Source organism: Phalacrocorax aristotelis, chromosome 24 (genome assembly GCF_949628215.1).
Source record: "Phalacrocorax aristotelis chromosome 24, bGulAri2.1, whole genome shotgun sequence".
Taxonomy (NCBI): Eukaryota; Metazoa; Chordata; class Aves; order Suliformes; family Phalacrocoracidae; genus Phalacrocorax; species Phalacrocorax aristotelis.
Window position 1 is genome coordinate 3,284,439 of NC_134299.1, and position 15,482 is coordinate 3,299,920.

A 15,482-nucleotide genomic window follows, 5' to 3' on the forward strand; every position below is an offset into this window, starting at 1 on the left:
ACGCACAGAGCCAGGCTCCCTCCTGCAACTGGGGACAGATCTTGGCATGGGGGGTTTGGCCCCGAGCCTCCCCCCAGTTGGGGAAGAGGCTTCTCTGTTCTGCCGCAAGCAGGGAAGGGCACACAGGAGCAGCTTTAGAGCACAAAAAGGGATTTTTTGGGGACTGGAGGCCTGGGTGATGGCTACGGATTAACGGTGGCGAGGGGCACAGACAGGTGGGAGCCGCAGGGTGCCTGTGCGTGGGGCGGATGCAGACACTGCCCTGCTGCGGCTGAGCCAGTCCGGGCTGCCAATAGCCCCCAAAAATAGGCTTGGAAAGGCAGGTCTCCTAGGGAAGGTATTGATTAGGGCTTATCCTGGATTCAGGCCACCTTGGTTCAGCCATAGGCAAAAAGTCTCTTTAGTCATCTACTTCCCTCTACAGTCGCTGGGAAGAAACAGCATCTTCCAACAGCTCGTCCCCGTCGGGGAGATGGTTTCCCCCCGGCCCCAGGAGGTTTGTCTGGGGTCACCCCTCGCTGGGCAGCCCCAGCCTCCCTGGGGGATGAGTCCCAGGCTGGTGCTGTGCAGGGAGATATCTAGTGACGCACAGAACTGCGAACCCCAAATCTGGCGGGTGGCCACGGTACCCTCCTGCTGTCGGGGGAAGCGAAGGGAAGGCTGCCGGGTGAGGAGGGGCTCACCAGTACCAGCTGTCCAGGGCAGACTGGGCAGACTGGTGCACAACCAGCCTGCCTGCTGCCCCAGCCCTTTCAGGCTGATCTGGCTTTTAGCAGGACTTTGGCTGATTATTAAAAATAACTTAAAAGGAAGAAGAAAGCACTTCATCATCTGCCTGGAGCCTTGTAAAGCCCAGGGAGTAATAGCATCTTTTACCTGCTCTCTTTTCTGCTCAGAGAGCTCCTTTGCTAGGTAGAATATATTGCCTGCCTGATGCACAGTGGCTGCCAGCAGATCTGCGCGCTGCCCGGCTCCTTCTGCAGGCTATTTCTGTCTCTGCCGCTCTCCGCCTCACTTTTGCAGGAGCAGGAGGAGTTTTGCTCTTCGAAAGTTTGTGCCCAGGCTGCCAATGCCGCCAAGCGCCGCCCATCCAACCCTCCAGAGATCTGCTCTGCCCGCTGGCGGGATGCCCTTTCCGATGGCAGAAGCGGGAAAATTTACCTTGGGGAGAATGACGATAAAAGGAGAAAGCACCCATTTCTGTGCTGGCCTGTGAAGGGGATGCAATCCCCCTCCTGCGCGGGTGGCAGATGGGTCTCCAGGCGTTGCTCAGGCTCCCGAGCGAGGGGCCGTGGTGGCATGCGAAGTGCGGCGCTCCCGGGATGCTGGTTGGGGTCGGCGGATGCTGAGCGGTCCCGTGCGCAGCAGCGGGTGGGCAGGCGGCTCCCCCCGGGCGTGGGAGGTTGTGGGGGGACACAGGGCTGGAAATGAGTAGGTCCTTCTTTGCTGTGTGGGGAAAGCAAAGGCATGAAGGAAGGGGAAGGTATGAGCTCTGAGCAGGGCTTTCAGAAATGCACAGGAACAATTTTAGGTCTTCTGGGAGTCCCCGGAGAATTAGTTGTTTGGCTGGAGGTGAATAATTAAGGATTCTGATGTGGGCAGGTATATTAATGTGCCTCTGAAAGCTTCAGATCAATGATGGAAGGGAAAAAAAAATAGAAGATGTGTATAATAATAAAAAAGAACCACCAGAAACTTTGCTTGACATAATGACATTACTGATTTTTTTATGATCCTCTCAAATAAACTCTATAACAGTTATTAATTTAGTGTCGTTAATAGCTCATCCTTCAAATGTCAGGCAGAAACCGAGGCTGCAAAATGGGATTACTATGGGCAAAGTCAGGGGAAGAAAAACAGTAATCCTGACTTGTTCTGAGCACCTTGCTCAGAAATGCGGTTACACCCAGAGAGCCCTGGCATATCTGTCCTGGATGGGTCAATGGCTCCATCCCAAAGGGCACGGGAAGGGAATTGCAGGATCATCCTCCTTTCATCAGTCTTTAAACCCCCTAATCCACACCGGGTTTTATTTTTGGGTTTTTTGAGTTTCTTTGGGGTTTGTTTTTTGTGGTCACCCCCACTGAGCTGGGGCTGTGCTGCAGCCCAGGCACAGCTGCATCTCAGCAGCCCCAGAGCAGGTGGAAGGCGCTCTTTAAATAGCCCTTTAAATAGGGATTTAAGCTGAGTTACTAAAGGTGTTGCAGGAAGGAAATTTGCCCCCCCCCCCCCCCCCCCCCCCCCCAAGAGCAACCCCTTGTATTGCTTTAAGCATCCTTGGAAGCCGCCTCTGACTGTTTCGGCGTGGTTTGCAGCTGGTTTTGCACGTGGGCTTTCTCTACTGAGTACAGGTACATGGTGTAACAGGGTTTTACAGGTTGCAGGAGAGGGGAAGGGAAAGAGAAGATAAATATTTTGCATTGGTCAGAAACACTGTGTCTTCTAGTATAATATTCATGCTGTTACCCCCAGGAATCAATGCTCATGAATTTATTAAGACCAAGAGGTTGCTATATTTGCAGGAATATGAAAACAGTCTGTTCCTAACCAGAATGCAAATTGAAGTGTGTGTGTGTATGTGTGGGGATAACAACTCTGTGTGTGTGTAATTTAATTTTCTGGTGTATAAAAAAGGGGCAGACGTGACCGTAGTCCTAGTGCTTCAATAACACTATACAAATAACGTGGGGATGTATTAAAAGTCGGTGCCTCTGCGCTGGTGTCTGTGTGCACACAGATTTGATGTGTGCAGACAGGGAGGGCTGCACTTAAGCATCTCTGTAGGTGCTTGCTGAGAAGGAAATATGGGTGAAAAACCACTGTGTTTTGGCTGTTAATCACTCTTCTGGTATTCAAAATGAGAATATCTTTTGCTGGCAGTGCCTTCAAACCCAGAAGTGCCTGACCACCCATATGGTGGGGCTGTGCGTGTGTCGATTGGCGCGGTGCTGACGCAGCGTTGGAGCTGGTTTTGCACCACTCCCCATCTGGGTGGGTAGAAATGTCACTACGAGGCCTCTTCCACTGGTGTCGTCATGAAAGCTAAAAATAAACCAGCCCTGACGCATCCGTCTGTCCGTCTCCTTGGTAGGTGTGGTGGCATAGGGGAAAGGGAGGGTGTCTGGGGATGTGGGGGTGTCTTCAGCCCCCTCCAGATGCTTTTACCAGCAAGGGCACGCATTGCCCCGACCCAAACAGCGGCTCTTCTTCCATTGCTTTATTCACACACCAAGATGCAGCAAATAGAGTGAATTTTCTGGGAGAGGAGAAAATGGATTTCTTAATCCAGAGCTTCCCCAACCCTGTCCAATCTGCCCCAAGCTGTGAATTCCCCTTATCAAAAAAAAAACCCCAACACCCAAACCCCTAAATAATTGGGTTATTTCTGCTAAATACAGAAGTCACTGAGACGATGCTGTGGAGATGCTCTGGTCCCCCGGTTTGGGAAGCTGCTGGTAGTTAGCATGAGTGATGCACAAAATGAATTCCTGTCTTTCTCCTTCACCATGGCTCTTCTTCCTCGAGCAATACTATTGGCACTTCTCAGCAGCAGAGATGGGCAAATCACGGGGTTTTTTTTTTTTCTTTTCCATTCTGTGAAAGTAATTTATTCTTATTTGGGGAAAAGGATTAAAAAAAGGAAATCATTTGGGATCGACTCAAGCCTTTCATTTGACCCAAGGTTAAATGTTTGTTTCATTTTGGAATTAATTATCTCCTGCTCAAAAAATTCCTCGAGTCAATGTGTCAGTGGAGGGCTGGGGGAAATGCCAGAGTGTGAGGGAAAAGCTGAAACTTCTCCAAGCAGTGAGAGGGGGAGGCTCTGCGGTGCTCAGGGTGCTCGGGGGAGAAGGATGGGGGCATCGCGTGGATGGTGCTGGGGAGTTGCTCTGCAAACCTTCTTGCTGGCATTACCCAGCCAGGCTCTTGTGTCTGCGACTGGCCTGAGATGTGTCCCGGGCTGGGGCAGGAACATGGAGGGAAAAGCCCTGCTTGGTCCTGGGGGGACCCTGAGCGCCCCCCACCAGCATGGGGGGATCAGAAGTAGCTCCGCAGAGCTCAGAGCAGAGCGTGGAGGAAGGTGTTCAGTCACAGCAGGTCTCTGAAATGGAACGTCGGCACCCCCAGAGCAGAGCGCGGAGTTGCTCTGGGGCATTTTTCAGTCAAAAAATATAAAAGGGAGGGGAGAAAAAAAATCCATTAAAAGGGAGAAATTGTATGAAAAGACCAATACTGGCAAACACCCAACTATAGCACTAGTCAAAGAGGTACAATGAACAAGGTATACCAAGACGTGCCCAGGAGATGGGGAAGGAGAAGAGCAGCGGTGTGAGAGATGTCCCACCGGTGGGTGACTGCCGGAGGCGACGGAAATCATCTCCCACAACCCTCGTCCTGCCTCCGTCCCCCTGGCTCAGGGAGGTTGCGATGGCAGCTTTCCGAAGCACACGCTTGGACGCGTGCCTGCTTTTCATTCAGATGTAATATACTGATTTACAGAAGAAGGGCAAAAAAAAAAAAAGGAAACGGAGAAAGCAAACCCTCAGAAATTCAATTAAATCTGTTGCGTCCTTTAGAAAAAGGCTACTCACTTTGAATGTGGTAAGTGTTCCTTTCTTCTGTAAATCAATTTAGTTTATAAAATGCAAAAGGGGGAGGGGAAAAAGAAAAAGACAGGCCTGGTTGTGCATTACCAGCCCACGGGTCCCTCACCTCCCGGCACTGCTGCTCTCTTTACCTTGCTCTCATCGGTCCTCCCCCTCCTCTTCTTGATTTGTGGGTTTTTGTTGGGTTGTGTTTTTTTTTCCCCAAGCAGAATGGGCAGGATACCAGGTGTTAGGGTTGCCAATTCTCTTCTTCCTGTTAACAGCTTTCTGGCCATCAATATTTCATTCTCGGAGATGTTAATGGCTTTGAACTCCTTTCTTGGGTGCAGTCCAAGCAGAACTCGCCACCCTTCGCTCAGCTACACTGTGTGTAGGTGCATGTGTCCGTGCTGGGACAGGCTTCATCACAGCTACTCTGCTTGGGAAGGGGAAACAGCTCCTGTGCAGGCAGGAATGCAAAAAAAAAAAAAACAGCTGAGCATCAGCTCTTCTGGTCTCTCCCACTGCTCAGCAGACACACAGGTTGCATCCTCTTCCCCATCCCTGAGCGAGGGGTGCAAGGCACAGCTCGACCGACTCATCCTCGGGACCGTTTGGCACGACTGCAGCCCTGAACACAATTAAAGCAAATTAGGTTTCAGCGCAAACAAATAATTTGGAGAACAGCGATCGCTGGGCTGTGTTTGCCCAGCTTTCAAGACGCCACCTCTCTCTGCATGTTAAAATGGAGCTTGGCAGATGCCTGAGAGCATCCTACAGCCCTGTCTCGCCAGTGCAGCTCAGAAGAAGGTCGGAGCAGAGGGGACAGGCTGGGGACAGCCTGGGGAGCCAGACCGGGCAGCGGTCCCCAACCTGGGGCAAGGAGGTGGCCATGACCCCTATTTTCCCTGGCAGAGAAAGCTAATCACCCAGCCCAGATTAGGCAGCTACATGACGTGGTCTGAGCAAGACCTAAATACTCTGGAGCGGTGTCTTGCAACGTGCATATACAACACCCAATAAAACAGGCGCTGACCTCAATTGAAGACTCTCAGAGCCACTGCGATATAAAAATTAATGAACTGGCCCAAGGAGAAGATGCTGTCATTTCAGGCTAGAATGAATTCCCTGTGTCACCATGGCAGTCTCCTGGCTTTTTCTTTCCAGGGATGAAAATCAGAGCCCGTGCCCAGCCGTCCTTGCTTGGCAGGGTCGGACCCTGCTGGCAGCGTAGCTTTTGCAAGGGATTACGACAGGCAGGGGCTGGGTGGCTGTGGGAAGAGAAGAGGAGGGGGAAAGAAAATGCAGAAACTGCTCGAGCTTAACTGAGCCTCTGTGCTGGAATTCTTACCCCAAATCTTCTAATTAATAGTCAGGATTAGCAGCTGCTGAGGTTGGGTCTTAGCCATCTAATCATGGCAGCACAGACTGGCTGTGCTCAGCATCCCGAGCACAAGGCAGCCTTTCTAGACTACCAGATAAATAAGTTCGCAAATTAAACCACAACAAAAAAACATTAACATTTGGATGGAGCTGTTCCTTGCAGTTGTGCTGTTTGGAGAGGGAGGATTTGCTGTTGCAGTGCAGCTCCTGCTAATAAACCCCTACTTTGTACTTGGGATCCGGCTCAGATTGCCACAGTCACCTTCCAAAATACCTCCGATCCCTCCCTGCGCTGCAGAAATGTTCCCCCAGGTCCTGCACCGCCTATGGGTCCTGCACCCAGAGCCACGCCAAGCCCATTCCCATGCCAGCCATACCTCTTCTGGGCATACCTCCCTTGCCTGACTGCTGGTGTGGACATAATCCATCCAAAACAGCCAGGCTGACCCTTCCCGATGCCTCTGTCAGTGCTCCGGGTGCCTTCCCAGGGCTCCTGGATTTCTCATGGGGATGCAGCTACAAACTGTGCAGTAGGTGCCTGGTACCTGGGAATCATCCAACCTCGCGGCGCCCCAGCTGGGACCTTGCTTCACCGTCCCTTTGCCAGCCCCTTGTACCCGGGGACCCACGATGCGCTCGAGGGGACGGGAGTGGGTGAGCGGCGGTGCAACCCGCTGGGTCGCTTGTACTAGCTTTTTATGTTCTTGGGTTCTTATTTTTCCTCCTTAACAGCACCGCCTGCTCTTTCCTTGAATGTACAGTAGGAACAAAGGAGCTCAAGCTGTTTGTCTTCATTTCTCCTGCTGTCTTTCTTCCATTCAATACTTCTGCCTCACGAGGGGTCTTCCTGGCACTGTGGGGGGGTGTGCACACATCCGAGATGGGACAAAACACCCGGGTACCCTCCTGGGCTGCCAGCCCCGCCGATGAGGGGTGCAAGAGGGGCTCAAGCCTAAGGCAGATGGGGTTTCAGGGTGTGTTTTGCTGCTCGTGGCATTCGTGAATCCAGCCGAACTTTGTTTCCTCGCGCATTTTCGAGTGCCGCCTTCTGCCAGCTGCCTATGTCAGCTCTGATGGGTATCTGCAAGTTTTCCGCCTGCATGGGGTATTTTGAAAATCCCAGCTGTATCGGAAAATGCAGAGCTCCAAATGGGGTTCTTCAGAGCAAAACACAGCTGAAATAATCAAATGCCACATTGTTCCTGTGCGGAATGGAAATCAGCTAGAGCTTCACCCTAACTCTGAAGGATTTATGAACTTTGCTGTAACCTCTTTGTTTGAGAGCCCAGGAGATCTGAGAAACCTCCTGTCCCCATCACTTCCCTGCGGTGTCACGTATGGGGAGAGGGCATTCAATAGGAGAGCCTTGGGTTTAATTTGTTCTAAAAATTAATGAGTTTCCAGCCATAGATGTCCCCTGGGAGCTACACGTGGGGTTACTGGCAGCGCTGGTGCTTGTGGGACTGGGGGGCTCGGACGCGAGGGACCCGCAGCCCCAACCTGCTTCTCCCCCAGCGCCCCGGCACAGATGAGCCAGAGACACTTCGCAACTTCCAATTCTCTTTTATGGAGCTCCGTACTTGTTGCCATCTGCTCCCAAATGTTCAGTGCAAATTGGCATTCACTTTTATGGTTTTAATTAACCTAATAATAAGCCTTGCGTGCCAGGCAGGGGAGGCGCAGGCACTGGGGCTGTGCATGCGCCCTCCCAGCAGAAGCCTTTGGTTTTGGGACAAAACCCATCTCTGACCCCAAAATCAGGGGAAGCCATGAGGCAGTTGTGTAATAATTCATTACTGAAGATTAATTAGCACTGTTAGACCTACTTCAGCTCTTGGTGGCAATTGCTATCCCCTCTTGCAGCCTCCATCCCTCCCTGGTGTGGAAAAAACATAACACATAGATGTTTTTTCCTGCTCCCCGTACAAGTCCAGCACATCTGGGCTCCTAAATCCCCTCGGGTACCCTGTATTCGCTTCTGCAGCTCAAACTCTTTCGTGATATTTCAGCCGAGGGAGAGCGCCAGCTCTGCTCACCCTGGCTCGAGCCTCCCAGCCCTGGGATCCAGCCTGCAGCAGCTGGGTCCCCCCTTTGCTTTGGCTCCAAGGAGAGTTTTAATTTCATGAGGTTTTCATTTCCTTACTGGGCTGTAAAGATGTTTTATCTCAGAAAGGCTGGTTTTGTTTTTTTTTTTTCTTTCTCCCTCTTTTTAAGCATAGGGAAATAACAAAGTGAATGAAAACATGCCCTTTGGGTAGATAAACATACTTTTCTCTCCTGTTTTCTATGATGAATGTGTCAGAGAATAGGGGGAAGGAGAAACAGAGGGGAGGATGGTAGTTATAAAAGTGTATGTGGATGTACGGGTAGATAAACAGACATTTTTGTTTCCGATGTTGACTGGGTCACTAAGTGGATAAATAGATAAATCTGTGCCTCTTATTTTCTGTGGTGGCTGAGTCACGGAGGAGCAAGATAGGGAGATACTCCACAGTCAGACACTCCCCGCTTTCGAAAGCATCGTCGGTGTAAACTGCTTTTATTCCGGCATCGCAAGATCTGGGCCATTATCTCTCTGTTAATTACTTTAAACTATCTTTTGCTGAGTTTCACCTTTTTTTCTTTTCTGCTATTTATCCTGCCTTGTATCATCGTAATAATACCTCTGATGTCTTCCCTCATCTCTCGCTTGGTCCCGGTGGGATGGTGGTGGGTTTGTGGATGTGTGTGAGAGAACGAGAGAGCAAGTTGTTTTCTTTTATCTCCTTTCCATTCCGTATTATCGCTCCCCATGCCGCCTCCTGAAGTGTGATATAATTGCCTCTGAAAGCACTGCCTGCCTGTCATATCTTATTGCTTGCGTAGGGTATCAACAAAATGCAAAACTGCCACAATCTAAAAGCATTCAGTGTCTTTTATATGTTTCCACCCTGTTAGAAACATATTTAATAAAGTTTTGACGTGCGGAAAGAGGCCCAGTAAGTGATGATAAAACTCTGAACAGCAGCGGTGCACCAAAGGGGATGTATTAAAGTTAATGAATAAATGGGCTGATTTCCACTGAAAACGTGATGGCAAATAAGCATCATCAACAACAACAACAAAAAAACCGAGGGCAGATGCCGTAAATCCTCATTCGGAGGCTGTGGCAGTGGAGATAAATTGGGCATAAATAAAAACCCTAACTAGGGCTGATGAAAATGGATTAAAAGAGGATTAGGAGATTTCTGATGGATTTAACTGAAACCTGAAGGAAAAGTGAGAACAGGCCTTTTAGTGGAACTTTCTGAGCCAAACCCAAAGGACTTGGAGAAACGCGGCTCCCGGAGAAGTGCCTCCACCACGAACCCCTCCCTGTCTGTAGGAGCCGCGTGGTTTCCCGGGTGCCGTCGCGGTTGCGCACCCGGCCCAGGGATGCTGCGCACGCAAAGAGCCAGGCACTAGCCTAAAGCAAGGACGCGATGTGCAATACGTACGAGAAACACAAAGATAGGCAGGAAAACACCGTGTCCTTTCTCTGATGGTTCACGCAGCAAATAAGCTAAGTCCATGAATAAATTGTTTGCTACAGATAGTTCACAACGCTTGGGGCTTCAGCCACGCACCAGCTCCTCACCCGGGAGAAATAGGAGCAGTTGTCTGCTAATTCCAGCCCTTCGTTTGGTCAAACCCATCAGATTAATTACCTGATATACCCCTCTATACCCCTGTATCCTTCCCCTCACTGGGAGGAAGGACTTCCAGCTGTCCCCCCCTCACCTTGTCCAGGCCTTCGGGGTACAGATGCTTTACCTTAAATCCCCCACTTTTATTTTTTTTCCCCTCTTTTTCGTGTTCGCAGAAGCTGCTGCTGTATCTTGGTTACTGCAAATATATTTGAAGATCACAGCAGAGACATTAAAGCTCTATTAGACCATCCAGTCTAACCTCCCGCAGGTCCAGGATGGGATCCTCCCATGGACAATGTAGCTCATATTAAACGGATGCTATATTTAATCTGACAACAAATCATCAGGCACAATGAGGGAAGGAGAAAACTGTTCCTACAGTGATTTCTTTGCCTGGAGGATTCGATGCAGGGTGAATATTGGGGGAAACATTAAGGAAAAACAAACACTTGTTTCCAAATGTCTTGAAGAGCTCTATTTGGTGGCTGGTTATTTAGAGGAGCCTTAACGCTTGAGCAGCCCCTGTAATACTGCACGGTTGGGTGTGCTTGCTGGCCGCAATGATGCGTCTAGCCCTTAAGTAAGAGGTCAGCAATACTCTCTGAGAGTCAATTAGTCAGGGAAACCAAGGCACTTGCTTCTTTCAGGCAGGCTGGAAATGCCAAGCAGAGAGTTGTGTTGTTCAGGGCTTTTTTTTTCCTTTCTCTTCCGTGATCTACCATGGTTTCCCTTTGCAGGTCACTAGAAACTATGAAGAGAAAAAAAGAAAAGGCAAAGAAGCGCGAGCCATGCGTGTGCATCCTCCTGTCTCCCTCTAGTGAGAAGGTGATGCGGAGAAACTGATTGCAAGTTTCTTGCTGGGTTTGCATGACGGGAATTGATATTCTGGCTCAGGGAAGAGTGGTCTGGGCGAGCAGAGCTGGGGACGGGAGCACAAACCCACTCCCAGAGCGATGGCAACCCCAGGGCAGCCAAGCACAACTGAAAATGAGCTTTGTCTTGGTTTTAACTAGTAATTGCCTAGCTTTAGGCATAGCATTTCTCAGCTCTGCTGCTCCCATTTATATACTTTCAGGGTAAGAACATCTCCCAGTCCAAATCAATACTAGCTCTGATTTTGCAAACCCGAATGATAGGGCTTAATCCATCTCAGGATTGTTTTAAGTCGAAGCAATCTCACTTGAGTCAGCAAGATGACGTGATGAACATCTGGTGTAAACTAAATAATTTTAATTTTCGGTCCGGCCAGGCCAGGCAGGACCGCACCGATGCTTACGAACAAAGTGAACCCAGCCCACATCAAATAAATGTCGTTCACCGTTTCCGATGAGTACGGCGGGCCTGTTGTTGCACTTAATGCTACATGACGTTTAATTAACTGTGGAGCGGCTGCCTTGTATGCTGTTCTGGGACGTGGCTGCGTAAGAAAGGGCCACGGCTCCGTGCTCCGAGCAGTGCCAAAGCTGGCATTGCAAGGGCTCCCTGGTTGGAAGAAGTCAAGCCGCTGGCCTGACTTATTATGCAGGGAAACTTTCTCCGGAGTCTGAAGCGGTGACTCCGTCTCCTCCCCGTCTGCCAATACGGTGCTGCATCACTGAACTATATAATTGCATGTTTGTTCCTGTTGGGTTTTGAAAAATTAGGATCCAGTGTATAATTCCAGGGTGCCTGTGCGGCAAATTCTGCTGTGTAACTACAGCAGAGGAGTTGTGCAAGGGGAGCTGCACCCACGGAGCTGCTCCGTGTAACCAAGCCAAAATTGGAGCAAAAGCAGGCGGGAGGAAGAAATCTCTTCTTTCTGCGCTTCCTCCCCACCCCGGAGCGGGATGCCTTGGTGCTTTATGCTGAGCTGGAACATGCAGGATGAGCCCTGCCCTTGTTTTTGCTGCTGTTTTCTCCCTCCATCCTTTTTTCTGGGAGAAGTAGTTTGGGTTTAGGTTGCGGGCAGAAAGGCATAAGTGGGTTTTCACCTTTTAGCTGGCTTCTGCCGCGGTGCATGCGCCCACGGGCTCTGCACTCACTCCGTTCCCACCTGGATGGCTACTTTCCTACCTGGATGCCAGGAAATCACACAAAAACTGGAATATTTTCGTGTTTTCCCCTCCTTTCATCCCTGGAAGGCACACGCTTACCCAAACCACTGGGTTTAAGTGACAGCACCTTTGCTTTCTCTGCAGCAGTAAAGAGGAAGAACGCCAAAAATGTGACATATTGGCAGAATTGTTTCTAACTAGAAGGTTTTTCAAAGTTGTCTAAGTGTCAGCAGCTCTTCTTATAGCCTGGATTTATTTGGCATGGTGTCACAGTTATCTCTGTTAAACAAGTCCTCATATGCACCTTTCAGAGCTTAAGAACACCTGAGGGAAAATGTATTAGGATCTCTGCTTTCAATCTTGCCGTAATTTCTGCCTTACTGGGGGCAGGGTGGGGGAAGAGGAAACGTAACGTTGCTGCTGGGGATTTTTTTATTTATTTATGTATTTTCTTTTTAATCCAAAGTGACTTTTGTGATAGGGGAAGGTGCTCTGGCTGGCAGCCCCTTGGAGGTTTATCCATGGTGGCCGCAGACGTGCCAGGCAGCGTGGGATGCCCTGAGCCCCGCGGCTGAGCCGCAGCCCTGCAGTCCCTGCACGGCGCAGGGACCCCCTCTGAACCCAACCGCTTTGCTTTTTTCCTGCGATAATGCCATCTTTGCGTGTTCGCCCATCAGAGGGAATTACAGGGATAATAAATTTCAGATGCTCATGAAACTATCGCCCAGAGAGCGGGCAGAAAAGAAACCCAAGCAAAAAAAACCCTCAAGTATTCTGCTGTTTACTGGGGAAAGCCTTGAAAGAAAATGGGAGCTGGGCCCCTTTCATGTACCTCTGGGTTTCTTTACTCCCCCTTTGGCTATGAAGCTGCACGTTGATCTTCAGAAAATAAGGATTATAAACCCCCAGCTTGTGTAGGGAGCATCCCGGCCCAGCATCGTGCCTCTGCCAGCCAAGCCCGCGGTCGATCTTTGCCTCGGTGCCACTCACAACATCAGCAAGTGGAAAGACTCCGTCGTACAAGTTGCTAAACAAAATCCAATTAAGAGGCTGGGTTAGAAATGTAATTGTTACAAAAACTGGCTTGTCTGATGGTGAGATGTTATTAAAAAGTATAGAAAACAATTTGCACTTTCCCTTTCCCCCTTTCCTATCGTGCCACAAACCCTTCAGGTTGCAAGTGTGCCATACAGCTGCTCTTCCAGCCCACAGCCCCTCTCTTTAAAGGTTATTCCCTGCGAGGAAAGGGAGCTGGAGCAAAACATGTGTTGCCAAAAGATCCATTTCGGGGGAGCTGTGAAATTAATGCTACTGCTTACAGAGGTAGAAATGCATTTTATTCAGCTCGTTAGGAGGAAGGATGGGGGGTTGGTGTTGGGGGGGGGGCTGCCCAGGTGTGGCAGGGGGTCCCACAGGCACCCCACGACTCACCAGGGGGCTGAGATGGGTGAAGTGTGGAAAACAGAGAGGCTTTCTCCTTGCGGCACGGGGGAGGCTGGGCTGGTGTGGCCCTTCATGCATCAGCCGGCGCCCAAGGGCGCTGCGGCTCTGCAGGACTCGCCCAAGGTCACAGATAATTTGGGATGGGGAAGGCCCAGGTGTGATGCACAGTGCAAGCCCTGAACCGTCCCTGCTTGCTGCGGGGTGGGGTGGGGGTTTGCAGGCTCGGGTAGGGAAGTTTGCATTGCTTCGGCGCTGGTTGCCTGAGAGCCTTGCTGCCGGGACTGGCCTGCTTTTCCTGCCTTTGCTCAGAAATAAGGCTTAGCCCACTCGTGCTGTTCAGTGCTTTGCGAGCCTCGCATGCACAGTGCTGCTAATGACTAAACATTATTACTAGTATTATTTTTACTCAAAAAGCTCTTCAAACAAACATTAAGCCATCTGTTTCTTGAGCAAACCCTCGAGGTTATGTTTCGTCCTAACTTTCTGCTATTATTGTTAAAGCGTGGCCGTTCAGAGCTGCTTCCCATTATCCCCCATCCCCTGGGAGATGTGTCTAGCAACAGAAAGGAGTGTTGCTCCAGCAAAAGCTCATGCAACATCCTGCAGCCCGTGTTCGTAAGGTGACTGAGGGGGTGGGTGATACTTGTTCCCAGGAGGGTTCTGATAACCGAGCATCCTGTCCTGCCTCCAGGGTCTCTTTTTGCTGCCAGACTCTGGGTAGCTTCAGCCTCCTGCAAGTATTTGAAGTGCAGAGCATGTTTTTATGACTCTGATTCAGCTGAGCACTTAAAGAAGTGCTTGGAATTAGTGCGTGCTTACACATTTCCCTGACACCAGACTTATTTCCATGCAACTATAAGTTAAAAAAAAAAACCAAACAACCCAAAACCGGTTGGTGAGGAAGAGGAGAGCGCTGGCACCCTGCGGAGGTTTATCTGGAGTGACTGGTTTCATCATCCTGGCAGGCGGCATCACTCGGTACCCACTGGTGAGCGTGGCAGAGATCTATTTCTCATGCAGGGATCACTGCGAGGGGCAAACCCAGGCAATGCCCTTCCAGCCAGGGCATCCCACAGTGGGCAGCAATCAGCTGGAGCCCCCCCGTGAGCTATGGGAAGACAGTTTCCTTAAAGCCAAATGGCAATTTCCAGCAGGTCTCTGCTTGCTGCCCACTCCGACAGGCACATCTGGGGCGGGCGCGGGCAGGAGCCTGGGAACGCAGCTTGTGCAGGCAGGAGACCGTTAATTCCCATTTTTCCTTTGCTGAAGCAAATGACAGCAGAGGGGCACTGGGAAAGGGTAAGAAAAGATTCAGAGACTGGGAAGGGTAAGAAATACTCACCTGAGCTTCAGAGTTCAGCTCCTGAATCGATTTTTCCCTGTGTTTGGAGGTGTTTATTGGTGGGGACCAGACCAGTAAATGGAAAAGCAGTCTTGAGGATGGGCATCCATGAGGCATCATATAGTGGAAAGGCATCCATGGTATGGAAAGCACAGCAAACCTTGAGATTGAACTGCTGGGAAGCAAAAGCCAGGCCCCGTTGGCTTCCCTCCCAGAAGCTGCCGCCTGTGGTCACGTTGCTCCGCTTCAAATCTTCCACCACAATTATTTCTTCACCTTAATAATTGCCCTCAGTTTATTAATTTGCAAAACACATGCATTATGATTTTTTTTTTTTTTAAAAAAAAAAGGCACTCAGACGATTTCATGGCAAGCCAACCAGAAAGGAGATGAAGGTGATGAATGTGCTCGTCCTGCAAGATAAAGAGCGCGCCGTGGGGACGAGCGGCGTCGGGACAGCTGCAGGGCTCCTCTGGGAGAGCCGCTGCCCTTTCATTGCCGCGGACTCTTACAGGAGAGCCCTGGAGGGAGACGCTAAACTGCAGTCATGCAGAAAGGAGAAGCAGCTCTGATGCCCCACCGCTGGGCCAAAACCCCCCGAAAGCACTCGGGCACTTTACCATTCACCTTCCAGGCTGTGGCTGAAGCGGCAGAGACGGGCGCTTCCCCCCGCAGCCCTTCGCAGGGTGCCAGGCTTGGCTGCTTTTTAAGCCTGGCTGCTGGCATCACTGCAGCCTTATCTATAACACAGCCTCGAAATCAGCTAGAAGGGGAACTTCCAGATAACTGATCTGCTGTCCTGAAATGACCACGCTCCTGGCTTTGCACTGCACTACGCGCTGCATAAATACATGTGCTTATATGTGCAGGGACACAGGCACAAGCAGCCGTACGTTTCAGCTGATGGAGAGCCAAAGCAGCAGGGCAGGTCGCCTCCCTTCTGGGGCTTTGGATGCCTGGGATGGGAAGGAAGGTCAGAAATGCTGTCCTTTCCCCTCCCTTTGCTCCACTGCAGCACAACAGGGTC

The 15,482-nt window shown here is 50.5% G+C and overlaps 1 long non-coding RNA gene across 2 annotated transcripts in view; it reads left to right on the forward strand.

The window, feature by feature from the left end:
- Positions 1–15,482, forward strand: part of LOC142048065 (uncharacterized) — a 122,046-nt gene that overhangs the window by 93,645 nt on the left and 12,919 nt on the right. For both annotated transcript variants that reach the window (XR_012657387.1, XR_012657386.1), the window contains exon 2: positions 10,375–10,462. This is a non-coding gene — a long non-coding RNA (uncharacterized LOC142048065). The remainder of the gene's footprint in view (positions 1–10,374; positions 10,463–15,482) is intronic.